Raw genomic sequence first — 16,594 nt, 5'->3', positions numbered from 1 at the left:
TACCACTCGAGGAGATGCTCACCAGGGGACAGGCGGTCGCTGCACAGACACCACTCCCCTTCCCCAGGGGACAGGCGGTCACTACACAGGCACCACTTCCCTTCACCATGCAGGTGCAGACGATCCCCGTCAGAGTTGCTTCGAAGGCGCCCAAGCTCAGCTGAGCGGCTCTTCACGGAGCTAGCAGAGATTGTAAGGGCTCAGCAGACTCTTGACCAGGAGGTGGGAGGGACTTCTCCCTCAAAGCAGGGTCCTGATAGGGCACTTTTTTATATATGCTCAGTGATTGACGGTCAGAGAGGCTCTTCCCATTCGGTAATGGTTGTCATTCTCTTTAAGGGAACCGGGGTATGGTAATAACCCAACATTTTCACATTTTATCATATTTTGGCTTCCTATAGTACATTGTGTGCTAGTAAAGGTCTTAGATTGGCCATATTAGATTACACCAATGGTGCCTGCCTGTGCACTGTTCTGTGTAGATGATTGCTTGGAAAACCGTCTGAGACAAGTTCAGGATTTATGAAGCTAGAATTAGTAGCTGTAAATTAGCCTCCCTTGAACATTGCACTTTTACCTCATAAAATAGCCTCCCTTTATCATTTCACATGTAAACAAGGCTTTTCAGTTTGGACGAAGCAGATTAACTGCTTTGTACAGCAGTCTGAATTGGTTCACAGTTTCATCCTTTTTACTAAGTAAAGGGAGACATTAATTTTGTAAACACTGAAGCTGGAACCCTTTTAAAAACACATTTACAACTGTACTTTAAAAAGCACGATGCTCTCTGTCCTTTAAAAAGCACGATGCTCTCTGTTCTTTAAAAAGCACGATGCTGTACGTACTAGAAAAAGCCTGGTGCTCTCTGTACTTTAAAAAGCATGGTGTACTCTGTACTATAACAAGCTTGGTGCTCTCTGTCCGTTGTTTTTTTGTATCGGTGTTGCCAGTGCAGTTAATGCAGTTCATATTTAAATATTTTGTTTTTTTTGAAGTATAATAATGAAATGAACCCAGTAAGAGATGTGTCCCGAGGCACTTCTGTAGCTGTGTTGTGGGCTCTGATTCATTGTCCAGTTCTGTAGCTGTGATCTGGGCTCTGATTCATTGTCCAGTTCTGTAGCTGTGATCTGGGCTCTGATTCATTGTCCAGTTCTGTAGCTGTGATCTGGGCTCTGATTCATTGTCCAGTTCTGTAGCTGTGATCTGGGCTCTGATTCATTGTCCAGTTCTGTAGCTGTGATCTGGGCTCTGATTCATTGTCCAGTTCTGTAGCTGTGATCTGGGCTCTGATTCATTGTCCAGTTCTGTAGCTGTGATCTGGGCTCTGATTCATTGTCCAGTTCTAGTAGCTGTGATCTGGGCTCTGATTCATTGTCCAGTTCAGTAGCTGTGATCTGGGCTCTGATTCATTGTCCAGTTCTGTAGCTGTGATCTGGGCTCTGATTCATTGTCCAGTTCAGTAGCTGTGATCTGGGCTCTGATTCATTGTCCAGTTCTGTAGTAGCTGTGATCTGGGCTCTGATTCATTGTCCAGTTCTGTAGCTGTGATCTGGGCTCTGATTCATTGTCCAGTTCTGTAGCTGTGATCTGGGCTCTGATTCATTGTCCAGTTCACTCATCTGCTTCAGCTGTACTGTAGGGGCACACAGCATGTGCAGCTGGGCTTCATCGTTGGGTTACAATCCTAATGAATTCATGTTTGTTTCTCGTATTGGCTAATGAGCGTGAATTTCGTCATTGTGAAAACAGCTCTTTTCACGTAAAGGGTTGGCAAGTTTAACCAGAATTAGAAAGCACTGAAGTGCAACATCTTACAGCAGATACTAAACAGTGGTTTGAGACAGAAGTGAAAGCCTAGAATCTGCTATCGGCACCATAATGGATGCAGTTAATGTCGTGTGAGAGTATAAGGGTCCAACGTTAAAGTTATTTAAAAAAAAAAAAAAAATATATATATATATATATATATATATATATATATATATATATGGCCAGTGGCAACTTTGCAAGAGCTACACGCTTTTATGGCCAAGAGTGGACAAAGTGTCCATGTGACAACAATATCCCAAGCACTCCACAAATATGTCCTCTATGGTAGAGTGGCAAGAAGGAAGCCATTACTCAAGAAAGTCTGCCTTGAATCCCATTGAAGTGTGCAAAAAAACACTCGGGAGATTCTGTAGTCATGTGACAAAAACTAAAATGCTCTGACGAAACTAAAATGGAACTTTTTGGCCTAAATGTAAAACGTTATGCTTGGCGCAAAACCAACACAGCGCATCACCCAAAGAACACCATCCCTACTGTGAAGCATGGTGGTGGCAGCATCATGTTATGGGGATGTTTCTCATCGGCAGGGACTGTAGCACTTGTCAGGATAGAAGGGAAAATGAATGGAGCAAAGTACAGAGAAGTCCTTGAGGAAAACTTGCTGCCCTCTGCAAAAAAACTGAAACTGGGATGGAAGTTCACCTTTCAGCATGACAAAGTTAAAAAAAAAAAAAAAAAGTAATATTTTTCTTAATAAAATCTTTTTTCCCCTTAACAATGTGGAGTATGATGTGTAGATAAGTGCTCATGGTTGAGTCTTTGCTTTGAAATGCACTACCCAGCAGAGGAAACCTACAGGAACTGCTGAATTTATCCTGAAATCATGTGAATCACTACAATTTAACACAGGTGGAGGCCACTTAACTTGGTGTGTGATTTTGAAGGCGATCGGTTACACTTGAGCTAATTTAGGATTGCTCTTACAAGGGGGGTGGACACTTATCCATCCAAGCTATTAGTTTTTTTATTTTTAGTTAATTTTCTACAAATTGCTAGAACATTTTTTTCACTTGGAAGTTGTGGGGTAAGATGTGTAGATAAATCACAAATTATATATATATATATATATATATATACATACACACACACACACACACACACACACACACACACACACACACATATATATATATATATATATATATATACACACATTTTAATTCCAGGCTATAAGCCAATAAAAGGTGAATATTTTGAAAGGGGGTGTAGACTTTCTATAGGCACTATGTGTGTGTGTGTGTGTGTGTGTATATATATATGTGTGTGCATATATAGGTAAACATATTACCAATGAAATCTCTCATACTTTCAAGATCTAGAAAGTAAACCACATGTATTACACAAAGCACTGTGTGAAAACATCATAATATTGTTTGATCAGGTCAATGAAAGTCACACTGACATATTGTCTTGTACCTAAGGCAAGCTCAGCAAGGTTTTCATAACTGCATGGTTCCCTTTCAATTCGAATGACAACCATTACCAAATGGGAAGAGCCTCTCTGACTGACTCAATCACTGAGCATATATAAAAAAGCTGCCCTATCAGGGCCCTGCTGAGAGGGGGAAGTCCCTCCCACCTCCTGTTGAAGAGGGACATCCTCACAGTAGCACATCACCATTTTCTCTCTCACTCCACTGAGACAGGTCAGATTGCATTTGCTTTCTTGTTCCAAAATTGGCTGGTTTGTTGGGTTTTACCTGCAAATTTATAAAATTCCATGGTAAAATCGCGCTTTTGAGCATTGTTAAGTGTGCTCTCGTCTAATTCTCATGTCAGTTTACTAACTAGAGCTGGTTTCGACCTGTCTTATGAGATTGGCAGCGGCCATTGCTCTTTTTTCACTGCACGAGGCCTTGTGTAGTTGATATACCGTGTGAAGAGCTGTTGTGGCACTGTAAGGAGACTCCGCGGGCTCGCGGCGCCGTCCTCTACGCCGATTTAATTGGTCACAGCAACCAGAAAAAAAAACGAACAAAAAAAACAGCTCAGGCCTAGTGCCCCTCTCAAGCCTCAGGCTTTCCTAGCGCGGCTGTGCTTGTCCTCGGCAACCATGCCGACTGGATCGGCTGCATACCCCGACATCGACCGCGGTTTTTCCCGCCGACTACAAGGTTGAGAAAAACAGCGCCTACCTGGTCCCGATTGACTTGGCACCGGTGTAAATCTCTTCAGAGCCCCCTACAGCCAGGCACCGACTGTGCCTACCATCGGCACCGGCCTTGTAACAGGTCCACTCGGCACCGACTGTTCTGCATCGAAAGTGCTCTCCTCGGCATCGTTCCCCGCACCGATTGATTCGGCACCGGTGAACTTCTTCGGAGCCGCTACAGCCCGGCACCGATTTGACTCGGCACCGACCGCACTCTTTTCAACACCGATTCTGGCACCGACTGATTCGGCACCAATGAATAGCTTCAGGGCCGTCTACAGCCCGGCACCGACAGCGCTCTTCTCGATGCCGATCCCGGCAGCGACTAATTTGGCACCGTTGAATCGCTCTAAAGCGTCTACAGCCCGGCACCGACCACGCTACTATCGGCACTGAGTGCAGCAGCTTCACCTGCAAAGTCATGTCGGTCCATCGACTGGGTCCTCCTCTGTGTTCCACCAGTGTGACCAGTGCATGGCAAAGCTGCCCAGGCAAGACGAGCACCAATCCTGTGCCAGATGCCTAGGGCCAGAACACGCGGCCAAAGCACTGGCAGGTGAGCTGGACTGCTCTCCCTGTAGGAAGTTCTTGAGGAGAACTAAGCGACGGAGAGCAGCCCTATCCCCAGCAGAGTCTCTCTCCTCAAGCCATGGGAGAATGAGATCATAATCATTGCCCCGTAACTGAGACATGATCCTGCCTGCTGTTTTTTCCCATCATCCTCCTCACTGGTAAATCTATCTCAGTTACAAATGTAGTTCTGAGCGGTCAATGCAGGTACATGGGAAGCCATCTTGAGGCAGGGAATGCAATTTAAAAGTTTAAAAAAGTGGTCTAAATGTAAAAAAAATAAAATAAATTAAAACAATACACACACCTTACGCAAACAGTTGTAGCAACACATGGGAACATGTAACAAAATGAAATACAAAGGTCCTTATGTGCCCTTAAATTTATTTGAAACACAATTCCAGAATGCAAAAGAGACGGGCTGCATTTGTGGTTTTAGAGCTTTCAACCTCATGACATCTCACCGACGGGACAGAATCCATAACAGCAATGTGTCACACAACAGTGCCAGTTACACAACAGACACAAGACACCCTTGTTTAATCCCAGGCTGTAGGGCTACAAGGTGTCAGCATGAGAGCTGTGCTTGTATGACTGAATGAAATCCCAAATGAAAAGAGGTCATTCATTCCTGGAGAGATTAGGTCTGGGATTTGTAAACCTCTGAGGTTAATATGGAACAAAGGCAGAGAGCCCAAGTGATTATTTATCTCTTTGAGTTAATCAGTCCAACATAAAATTTTATGTACCAAACATATTAAGTACCTGCTCATGTATTTCCAGTTCTCTGGTGCTCCAGTTTTCAGTCTCTGTGTAGGATCAGCTGGTTGTGGTTCAGGTAGAATGTTGCACTGTGATGGATGGGATTTTGCTTCCAGCATGTAAATCTAAAATGCACAAAGGATTGTCTCAGGTCACCCAGCGAGGAGGTGGGTCTCCACAATGTGAAAACTAGAGAACAACGAAACACAGCATGAAAGGAATGCATGTACAGCACAAAGGTTAAACAATGATACTGCATCTTTAAACGGCCCGCTTCAAGGGACATGCACATCAGTGTTGACCACTTATTTCTGTTTGATATCTGTCCTGCCCTTTGAAACACTAAGGCAAAGTACAATTGTGGCAAAGCCAAAACTAATATCGGGATGTTTAAGTTGGTTTGTCACAGTCAAACCTGTTCCTCTGGCATTCCTATGGAAAAATAAATGGACTTTTTTGAAAGGTATGAATGCTTTTATACTGTTTTTACTAATGAGTCACATTCATGCACCGAGTCCAGCCTGTTATGAAATGTAATCTTCGTTTCCCGTTATGGATAGATATGGTTTGGTGGCTGTGTAATGTGTCTCTATCGATTGCTATGACTCTGATAGGACCTTGATGATGAGAATGCAGTCATTGCTGCAGTGCAGGACAGACTCATGCAGAGCCCCGTGCAGCAATGGGGTTTATCATGTTCTTTACAGTGCTGAAATGTTTTCTGATGAGCTTATTCTGCAGTAATGTCTGTATTCTCAGTAGCACATGCATTTTATTAACACTGAATGCACAAGTAGTTTACTACAGACGATGCAACTTGGTGTGTCACATTGTGATTATCCTAAAAAATAAAATTGACATGAACAACTGAAAACTTTGGGTTATATTCAAAATATCCCTAAAATGAGTTCCTTTTTCTATCGGGGCCACTACTCAGGATCGCTACACGATCTCACTTTATCTACACCAATTCAAATGTCAGGAATTTCACAAGACCCGGAGAACAGAAATATTAAAATATTTCAACCAGGTTTCATACTTCAAAGATTACTATACCACCAAATAAATCCAGACATAGATGAGGCAGATTCCAAAGCAAGTGCAGGCAACTTTACTAGGAACGTTTTAGTTTTAAACAAAGCTCAGGGATTTTTCTTTCAAGACAAAAAAACTAAATGACTGAGCAAGCTTCATGTACTTACCGGTATTGTGTTTAAAATAAAAACAAGCACTATGTTAACCCATGCTTTCCTGGACATTTAAACCTGTGTTTTGTTACAGTTCAATTTCAATGGTATGTTAAATGTAACCTTTTTCTATGTACAGTCCTGTCCAATTTTAAAGCCTTTCAAACCCTGACAATATGATATTGCATTACTGTGCTGTGTCTTTGTGTTACTCACCAGATTGAGGCTGTCGATAGCAGGTGTACACATTTATTAAAACCACTGATAATTTCAGACTTAAGAACGACCTCTATTCCCAAGGTGTTCATAACATTTATTAAAACCACTGATAACTTCAGACTTAAGAAAACCTGCACTCTGAAGGTTTTTGTAACTCTGAGGCTGTGCTGTACTTTTATGAAATATGTGAGACCTTGGTATCTGACATCAGGTTAAAATACTGATTGTTTCAGGGCTGAAATCTTCAGGAACGTCCAGCCGCTTGAAGATTTTACACATAGTTGTCAGGAATGTAAGGACGTGTGAACTTCAGAAGGTAGTGGAGCAAACCTTGCTGTGAGAGGAACCAGTTCTGAGATCACATAAGTGGCAGAGCTAAAAGAGTTAGAAATGAGTTAGTCTGTGGTCACTGTAGTCTGTATACTGCTTAAAAGCTGAAGCCCACAAACATTGAATGCTTTGGTCTTCGAAGGAGAAAGTCAGTAGTATGTTTTATTGAGAAGTTTTGCAGACCGCTCTTCTAATATGAGACGGTTTGCAGACTGGTGTACTAATATGAGATGTTTTGCAGACCACTGTACTAATATGGTCCACTTGGGTCAATTCTGCTTCTTATGAAATCCAGAAAGTACTGTAACTGTGTGTTTTCAGTTGTGTTATCTTTTTAACTTATCTTCGCTTGTATCTATAATGTACACAACACAGTGTCTACGCAAGGCCGTGGGGGGTGGGGTGTTGTTTTTTCAGTTGTTTACTGATACAGTCCTGTGAATTGTTGTTACGCAATCGTACAGAAAAACAAACTGCTATCTTGCAAAGCCAATTGCAGCTTTTCAAAGTGTCTGATAGGTCTTACTGCAGTAGTGGATGCGCAGAGTGCCTGACAGTGTCTGATAGGTCTTACTGCAGTAGTGGATGCGCAGAGTGCCTGACAGTGTCTGATAGGTCTTACTGCAGTAGTGGATGTGCAGTGCCTGCCAGTGTCTGATAGGTCTTACTGCAGTAGTGGATGTGCAGAGTACCTGACAGTGTCTGATAGGTCTTACTGCAGTAGTGGATGTGCAGTGCCTGCCAGTGTCTGATAGGTCTTACTGCAGTAGTGGATGTGCAGAGTACCTGACAGTGTCTGATAGGTCTTACTGCAGTAGTGGATGCGCAGTACCTGACAGTGTCTGATAGGTCTTACTGCAGTAGTGGATGTGCAGAGTACCTGACAGTGTCTGATAGGTCTTACTGCAGTAGTGGATGTGCAGTGCCTGACAGTGTCTGATAGGTCTTACTGCAGTAGTGGATGTGCAGAGTACCTGACAGTGTCTGATAGGTCTTACTGCAGTAGTGGATGTGCAGAGTACCTGACAGTGTCTGATAGGTCTTACTGCAGTAGTGGATGTGCAGAGTACCTGACAGGACAAAGTGACCAGAAACATCTTTATCAAATTACTGTCTAAGTAGGAATTTAACCAGAATCTGACTTAATCTTTAACCCATTCTGTGAGTTGCATTCTAAGACCAAAATTGAATTTATATCTAAATAAAATGTTCCATCATTTATATTTTAAATAGCTCATGGGAAGGCGTGACTGATCAGCTGCTAAGTATATAATTAGCTGATAGTCACGCATCCATAGTAAACCCGTGCAGAAGGGGACCGAGGGATAATACAGTAATTGACAGCTAGTTGATCCCTCGGTCACTGTTGGAAAACATGGATCGAGAATTGATTAGGGGTTTGCTACGCATGTGGACTGGCAGAGCTATACTGGTGTTCTTTTCTGAAAAGAGACTAATATTGCAGATAGCAGACTGTTTGGTTCAGATTGCATGTACTGCTAACCATTGATAGAGACGTTGGGTCTACAAACTCTTGACCAACAATGACTGCAAGCTAACGAGATAACAATGCTGTGGACTAGAAGGGAACAGGCTCTAAAGACTTCAGAGAGATCAAAAGAGATAATCCCACTGGCATCAAAGGGGGTCGCAAGGAGATAACAAAAGGCAGATGTATGGACCTTTTGTCTCCAGGAGTGTGAAGAATGCACCGAGTTCAGAGGTTGTCACACTAGACCACACACACACACACACACACATTAACACTCACACAATAAATTAAATTACCTTGACCATTGGTTAATGTCAGAGAAAGGGGAGGTGGACCATCTATACAGAAGGGTATTTAATGTCATGCAAACATTATAATGTTGAGTATTGTGTTTGTCCTGTACCTGGGACCAGACTCCCTGCATATTTCAATAAACCTGGCAACTGATTGAAGGAAAGGACTCTGTGCATTTTCTTGAATCTACTTACTCACCATCATTTTTTTTAAGTTACTTCAGTCACCAATATAAGAGAGCCGCAGTTAGGCTGCTCGAGGAAGGGTTCAGAGTGGAGAACGAGAGTGGAGACAGGAGGGAAAATAATAGTTTAAAAAGATAAACAATTGCAACCAGCATACTCCTTGTTGCTGTTAGTATTGTTTCTTTCTTTCTTTCGTTTGGCCAAAGTGCCTTTTTCTTTTGTGTTTTGTGTAACCCTTTTATTTTTGCTTATTTGTTTAATAAAAGCGCAAGCAGCGCATTTCATACCACAGTGCCTGTATCTACCGGGTCTGTGATGTCCTCCACCAGCCATCCTCGTGACAGTATATCAGAGAAGAAAGTCTTTCTGAAAGGGTTTTATATCTGCAGAGGAATCTTAGAGCCCATCATTTTAGATTTTTTATAAGGTTGGGAGAAGAACATTTTGGTAATGTTTGGTGGTGATCTGTTACATACTGTTTTATTTAAATAACAGTTATTAAGAGTATCTCACACAATCACTGTTTAACTGCTAACTAATCAAATGCTCCTCATTGTAGATAGTCCATAGCCCACTGGCTATGTTTAAACTAGAAATGGACACGAGTCACTGAGAAATCCTTTATTTTGTAATATGCATAGTCTACATTGTATGCATTAGTAATATATGAAAGGGCATGACAGGGACACCTATCTGTAATGTCAGGGAAACCTGGCATATGGAATATGTTCCACCCTGTTGATAAATCTTGCGAATGGCTGTGTATTAAATTGTGTAATTTCTTCTTGGAGACCCTCTTTCTTCATGTGGCAGAAGCTGGAATGCAGAATATGCAAGTTGGCTGCCAGACAGTAAATGGTGCGACTTGTTCAGTGTTCACAGTTGTGAAATATGATGGGGTGGTGGCTGATTCGTGTGAGGGTAGGAGGAGCCTCTAGGGTGGATCTATCTCATAATTCAACCTGACCTGCAGTCTGGGACAATGCAGCACCTTGTAAATAAGGTGGGGCAGATTATCAGGCCAAAGCAAACTCTGCAGCCAAAATCTTTCTAAAAGCAGTAATAGTTTCTGATGTCAATTCCCTGCCTTTATGATTCTTATCAAAAGGTCCCTTATAAAAGTTTACCACTGTAATTCTGTACCGTATTGTTTTGCAGTTTCCCCATGCTTTTCCCCATGGTTATACTGTGCATTTACCATAGTTTACACTGGTTTGCTATGTTTAATAATAAGCTTTACCTTACCTTGTTATTCTTTACAATGCTTGACCATGGTTTCACTGTGCTTTATTACACTTTGCTGTGCTTTTACTATGGGAAACCTTTAAAAGGGGTGGGACAGCAAATACAGTAAAATAGTCTGTACTCACTTAACCACCTGAAATGTGTGCATGCATTTATAATGAGCTTTTATTAAGAGGTGCTGTTTTCTATATGCAGGGGGTTATGCATGCTACTGTTTTCCATTTGTGTATAAAACAGCACCTGTAGTGACAGTGTTACAGATCACACACAGCAGGTAAAACATAATAATAGTGCTAATCGATCATGACATGTACATTTATTATGGGTTAGTTTTATAAGCTCAGTACATCATCCAAAAGCAATGCACTATACCAGGACCAGAAACAAATACATTGGCAGCTGGGGGTCCCAGGGGATCAGCATTGCTTTAAATGATAGTAGAACTAAGTACAGGTGAAATGATCTTTTCTGTGACATTTCAGTTAGAATCAGTTATAATACAGTTTAGTATGCATGAGTGCACACTCCCTGTAAGAGTGCTCCTGATAATACAGTTTAGTATGCATGAATCACACTCCCTGTAAGAGTGCTCCTGATAATACAGTTTAGTATGCATGAATCACACTCCCTGTAAGAGTGCTCCTGATAATACAGTTTAGTATGCATGAATCACACTCCCTGTAAGAGTGCTCCTGATAATACAGTTTAGTATGCATGAATCACACTCCCTGTAAGAGTGCTCCTGATAATACAGTTTAGTATGCATGAGTGCACACTCCCTGTAAGAGTGGTCCTGATAATACAGTTTAGTATGCATGAGTGCACACTCCCTGTAAGAGTGCTCCTGATAATACAGTTTAGTATGCATGAATCACACTCCCTGTAAGAGTGGTCCTGATAATACAGTTTAGTATGCATGAATCACACTCCCTGTAAGAGTGCTCCTGATAATACAGTTTAGTATGCATGAATCACACTCCCTGTAAGAGTGCTCCTGATAATACAGTTTAGTATGCATGAGTGCACACTCCCTGTAAGAGTGGTCCTGATAATACAGTTTAGTATGCATGAATCACACTCCCTGTAAGAGTGGTCCTGATAATACAGTTTAGTATGCATGAATCACACTCCCTGTAAGAGTGGTCCTGATAATACAGTTTAGTATGCATGAATCACACTCCCTGTAAGAGTGCTCCTGATAATACAGTTTAGTATGCATGAATCACACTCCCTGTAAGAGTGGTCCTGATAATACAGTTTAGTATGCATGAGTGCACACTCCCTGTAAGAGTGCTCCTGATAATACAGTTTAGTATGCATGAATCACACTCCCTGTAAGAGTGCTCCTGATAATACAGTTTAGTATGCATGAATCACACTCCCTGTAAGAGTGGTCCTGATCATACAGTTTAGTATGCATGAGTGCACACTCCCTGTAAGAGTGCTCCTGATAATACAGTTTAGTATGCATGAATCACACTCCCTGTAAGAGTGCTCCTGATAATACAGTTTAGTATGCATGAATGCACACTCCCTGTAAGAGTGCTCCTGATAATACAGTTTAGTATGCATGAATGCACACTCCCTGTAAGAGTGCTCCTGATAATACAGTTTAGTATGCATGAATCACACTCCCTGTAAGAGTGGTCCTGATAATACAGTTTAGTATGCATGAGTGCACACTCCCTGTAAGAGTGCTCCTGATAATACAGTTTAGTATGCATGAATCACACTCCCTGTAAGAGTGCTCCTGATAATACAGTTTAGTATGCATGAATCACACTCCCTGTAAGAGTGCTCCTGATAATACAGTTTAGTATGCATGAATGCACACTCCCTGTAAGAGTGCTCCTGATAATACAGTTTAGTATGCATGAATCACACTCCCTGTAAGAGTGCTCCTGATAATACAGTTTAGTATGCATGAATCACACTCCCTGTAAGAGTGCTCCTGATAATACAGTTTCGTATGCATGAGTGCACACTCCCTGTAAGAGTGGTCCTGATAATACAGTTTAGTATGCATGAATCACACTCCCTGTAAGAGTGGTCCTGATAATACAGTTTAGTATGCATGAATCACACTCCCTGTAAGAGTGGTCCTGATAATACAGTTTAGTATGCATGAATCACACTCCCTGTAAGAGTGCTCCTGATAATACAGTTTAGTATGCATGAATCACACTCCCTGTAAGAGTGCTCCTGATAATACAGTTTAGTATGCATGAATCACACTCCCTGTAAGAGTGGTCCTGATCATACAGTTTAGTATGCATGAGTGCACACTCCCTGTAAGAGTGCTCCTGATAATACAGTTTAGTATGCATGAATCACACTCCCTGTAAGAGTGCTCCTGATAATACAGTTTAGTATGCATGAATCACACTCCCTGTAAGAGTGGTCCTGATCATACAGTTTAGTATGCATGAGTGCACACTCCCTGTAAGAGTGCTCCTGATAATACAGTTTAGTATGCATGAATCACACTCCCTGTAAGAGTGCTCCTGATAATACAGTTTAGTATGCATGAATGCACACTCCCTGTAAGAGTGCTCCTGATAATACAGTTTCGTATGCATGAGTGCACACTCCCTGTAAGAGTGCTCCTGATAATACAGTTTAGTATGCATGAATCACACTCCCTGTAAGAGTGGTCCTGATCATACAGTTTAGTATGCATGAGTGCACACTCCCTGTAAGAGTGCTCCTGATAATACAGTTTAGTATGCATGAATCACACTCCCTGTAAGAGTGCTCCTGATAATACAGTTTAGTATGCATGAATCACACTCCCTGTAAGAGTGCTCCTGATAATACAGTTTAGTATGCATGAATCACACTCCCTGTAAGAGTGCTCCTGATAATACAGTTTAGTATGCATGAATCACACTCCCTGTAAGAGTGGTCCTGATCATACAGTTTAGTATGCATGAGTGCACACTCCCTGTAAGAGTGCTCCTGATAATACAGTTTAGTATGCATGAGTGCACACTCCCTGTAAGAGTGCTCCTGATAATACAGTTTCGTATGCATGAGTGCACACTCCCTGTAAGAGTGCTCCTGATAATACAGTTTAGTATGCATGAATCACACTCCCTGTAAGAGTGCTCCTGATAATACAGTTTAGTATGCATGAGTGCACACTCCCTGTAAGAGTGCTCCTGATAATACAGTTTAGTATGCATGAATCACACTCCCTGTAAGAGTGCTCCTGATAATACAGTTTAGTATGCATGAAAACACACTCCATGTAAGAGATTTCCTAGAAAGGAACCTTTGTAAGCATGTAAACAAGCTCCTGATAACTAATTGAAAATAATAATAATAATAATAATAATAATAATAATAATAATAATAATAATAATAATAATAATAATAATAATAATAATAATGGAATAAATATGATTAATGTTGCTTTTGAAAACAGTTCCGATTAGAAATATAAGTTACAAACTAAAGGATGGTGCAGGTGGAGCAGGATCTAAGTTATGTGTGCATATTACAGCACATGCAGCAGGTCAGTGGGAAGAAATATTGTTTAGTTGACTTGTTAAAAACAACTTTCAGAATAATAAAGATTTGTTAATGAGGTTTTTGAAATCTGTACACATGGAGAAGATTTATTTTTCGTTCCATTTTCATGGTTGGAAACCAAAAGTGTAATTACCCAGCAGCACGGCTCTGTTGTTGGCTTTGTAGCTTGCAGAGCCCGAACTCCTCAAGTGTACTGTGGCCCAAGTGTTTCTGAGAGGAGGACAGCTTTGTGTTTTTTTTTGCCTCACTATCTACAAGGTTATTGCAGAATATCATCAAGGTTTTGATAAGACTGCAGATTAGATTAGTCATTAAACAGTGCCAGCTTTGGCACTGGACTCAAGTGCTCTCAGCGCTGCTATACAAACACCAAGGACAGCTCGGCACGGTGCTAATGTTACTTTGCACTTGGGAATGAAATCTCTTTTCTGATCTGGTGCTTTGTGTCAAGAACCCAGAGTAACAGGCAGTGAATAGGCCTAACCCAACTGTGCCCCAAAGCAGGCTCTTAACCACTATGCAATACCACCTGTTTTCAAGAGTTTATTTAGCAACCCATTACATCATCTTACCATCAGGGGTCATCATTGTGCACGCAGAGATTACTTAACATTGTGTTACAGGACAGAGGCTGGGTGTGAACCATGACCTTGTGCACTGCAAGCAAGCGTCTAACCACAATACAAAAGATTCAGGTTCCTCTGCATTCATGGTTTTAGAGCTTTTAACCTCATCTCATCTCACCGACGGGACAGGACAGAATCCCTGACGGCAGTGTACAGTATCACCCAACAATGCCTGTTACAATTGCAAACGTGAATGCAATGTAGTTATCATACTAGAACAATGTTTTAAAAGACAAGCTTACCTTGAAATGCATTTTTATTTAATGATATTTTAGCGTGCACGGGGGAAGGCAGCAGTAGGGCTGCCAGGTGATGTAATCACACACGAAGACATAAGCCCGATATATGCTCCTTGAAAGGGAACCGTCCTTTTGTACAGCGGTATCGGCGATATGCTTTAGTACGAGAGGCCCCGGGTTCACGCCCGCTCTACGCCCGTGTGTGGATTGCCTCGCCTTGTGTGATGTGCCTGTCTGTGTTAACCAAGATCGTTACAATATATTTTTTTGCAACAAAATGCAGCAGACTTACTAATTTCAGAAATTTAACACAAAATCCAACAGATTATACATCCAGTATTCTGAACGATGTTCTTCTCAAGATTATTATGTAGATTTTTGTGGATACTGCAGTTTGAAATGTAAAGGCTTGTATGCTAGAGACTATGCTGCATGTATATAAGCCTATGTATTATTGGCTAGCGGTATCTGACTCAAAGGCCCAAGAAACACAGAACTGTATGAAATTAATGGGAAACCCAAGTAAGCCTGCGTCTCATTTATTGCAGGCTTCTAATCGGCATAAAAGACACAAATAGTGGTTCTGCGAGCCAAGCACTGTGTTGTACTTCCGGCCGTGACCCGCCACACCAATGACAGCGTTCTCTGACCAATCCTGACGGCGCTGCACTTTGAGCCAGATTCGGTATTCCACTGGAGCTTTTTGGTCCTGGCACAGCAGTGGCGTGACACTGTTAATCAGGCTGTTAATCTCACTGTGTGGAAGGAGTTATGAATAGATATAGTCAGTACTTGGTAGAGAACAGTGCCTTGTCTTTGATGTGATACCCTTTGAACAGGAGAAAGTAATAAACAGCGCCTTGTCTTTGATGTGATACCCTTGCAACAGGAGAAAGTAATAAACAGTTCCTTGTCTTTGTGATACCCTTGCAACAGGAGAAAGTTATAAACAACGCCTTGTCTTTGTGGTACGCTTGCAACAAGAGAAAGTAATAAACAGCGCCTTGTCTTTGATGTGATACCCTTTGAACAGGAGAAAGTAATAAACAGCGCCTTGTCTTTGATGTGATACCCTTGCAGCAGGAGAAAGTAATAAACAGCGCCTTGTCTTTGATGTGATACCCTTGCAACAGGAGAAAGTAATAAACAGTTCCTTGTCTTTGTGATACCCTTGCAACAGGAGAAAGTTATAAACAACGCCTTGTCTTTGTGGTACGCTTGCAACAAGAGAAAGTAATAAACAGTACCTTGTCTTTGTGATTCCCTTGCAACAGGAGAAAGTTATAAACAACGCCTTGTCTTTGTGATACCCTTGCAACAGAAGAAAAAGGAATGTTTCCCTTTGATTGATGTTTAAAGAGCTAGCCACGCCCTGATTGTGTACCTGAAGCAGTGATGTCTTGGTTGTGTGACACACTTTCTCCTGCTGCCTGCAGAATGTGCACCTTGTATCTCTGCTCTCCTCTGAGCAGGTTCAGTTCATGCTCACTAGCCTCACTTGTTTGTTTGCTTCCCACATCCAATGTTATGTTTAAGAGTTGAAAATAAGGCTCTGTACAAGAAAGCTTAAAGAGTGAGTAGACTCAGATTTGTCGTCTCATTATGCATACTATAGTATGCTGTATTGCATCATTGGATTGGCATGTAACTAACCTCTCACTAAAGCAGTGCAGTGTGGGACAGGGTAGATTGGTGTGCAGTTACTGGTCTCTATCCAAATCCACAAGCAATCTTTTTTGGCCTCAGTGTAGTGTGAGTATAGCAATGTTACATACTGTGTGTCAGTTGCCTGCATTTCTTCATCTTTTCATTCCCTTGTTGCAGCAGTAACCCGGTTTCTTCTGCACTCTCATGTATCTGATTCTTCTTGTTTTCATGCTGACTTGTTCCAAGCCGACTGACTCCCACAATGCACACTGCTCTTGA

General features: G+C 41.7%; 1 protein-coding gene across 5 annotated transcripts in view; it reads left to right on the top strand.

The window, feature by feature from the left end:
* Positions 1–16,594, top strand: part of LOC121310040 (5'-AMP-activated protein kinase subunit gamma-2) — a 130,609-nt gene that overhangs the window by 7,510 nt on the left and 106,505 nt on the right. The window contains exon 1 of one of the 5 annotated variants that reach the window (XM_041243279.1): positions 5,730–5,780. The exons of the other annotated variants lie outside the window; for them this stretch is intronic. The gene's annotated coding sequence lies outside the window, so the exon portion shown is untranslated. Of the gene's footprint in view, positions 1–5,729; positions 5,781–16,594 lie in introns of those variants that run through there. 5 annotated transcript variants of the gene reach the window in all.

This window comes from Polyodon spathula, chromosome 3 (genome assembly GCF_017654505.1).
Source record: "Polyodon spathula isolate WHYD16114869_AA chromosome 3, ASM1765450v1, whole genome shotgun sequence".
Taxonomy (NCBI): Eukaryota; Metazoa; Chordata; class Actinopteri; order Acipenseriformes; family Polyodontidae; genus Polyodon; species Polyodon spathula.
The sequence above is the reverse complement of the archived record's forward strand: the minus strand, read 5'-3'. Positions and strand labels throughout refer to the sequence as shown.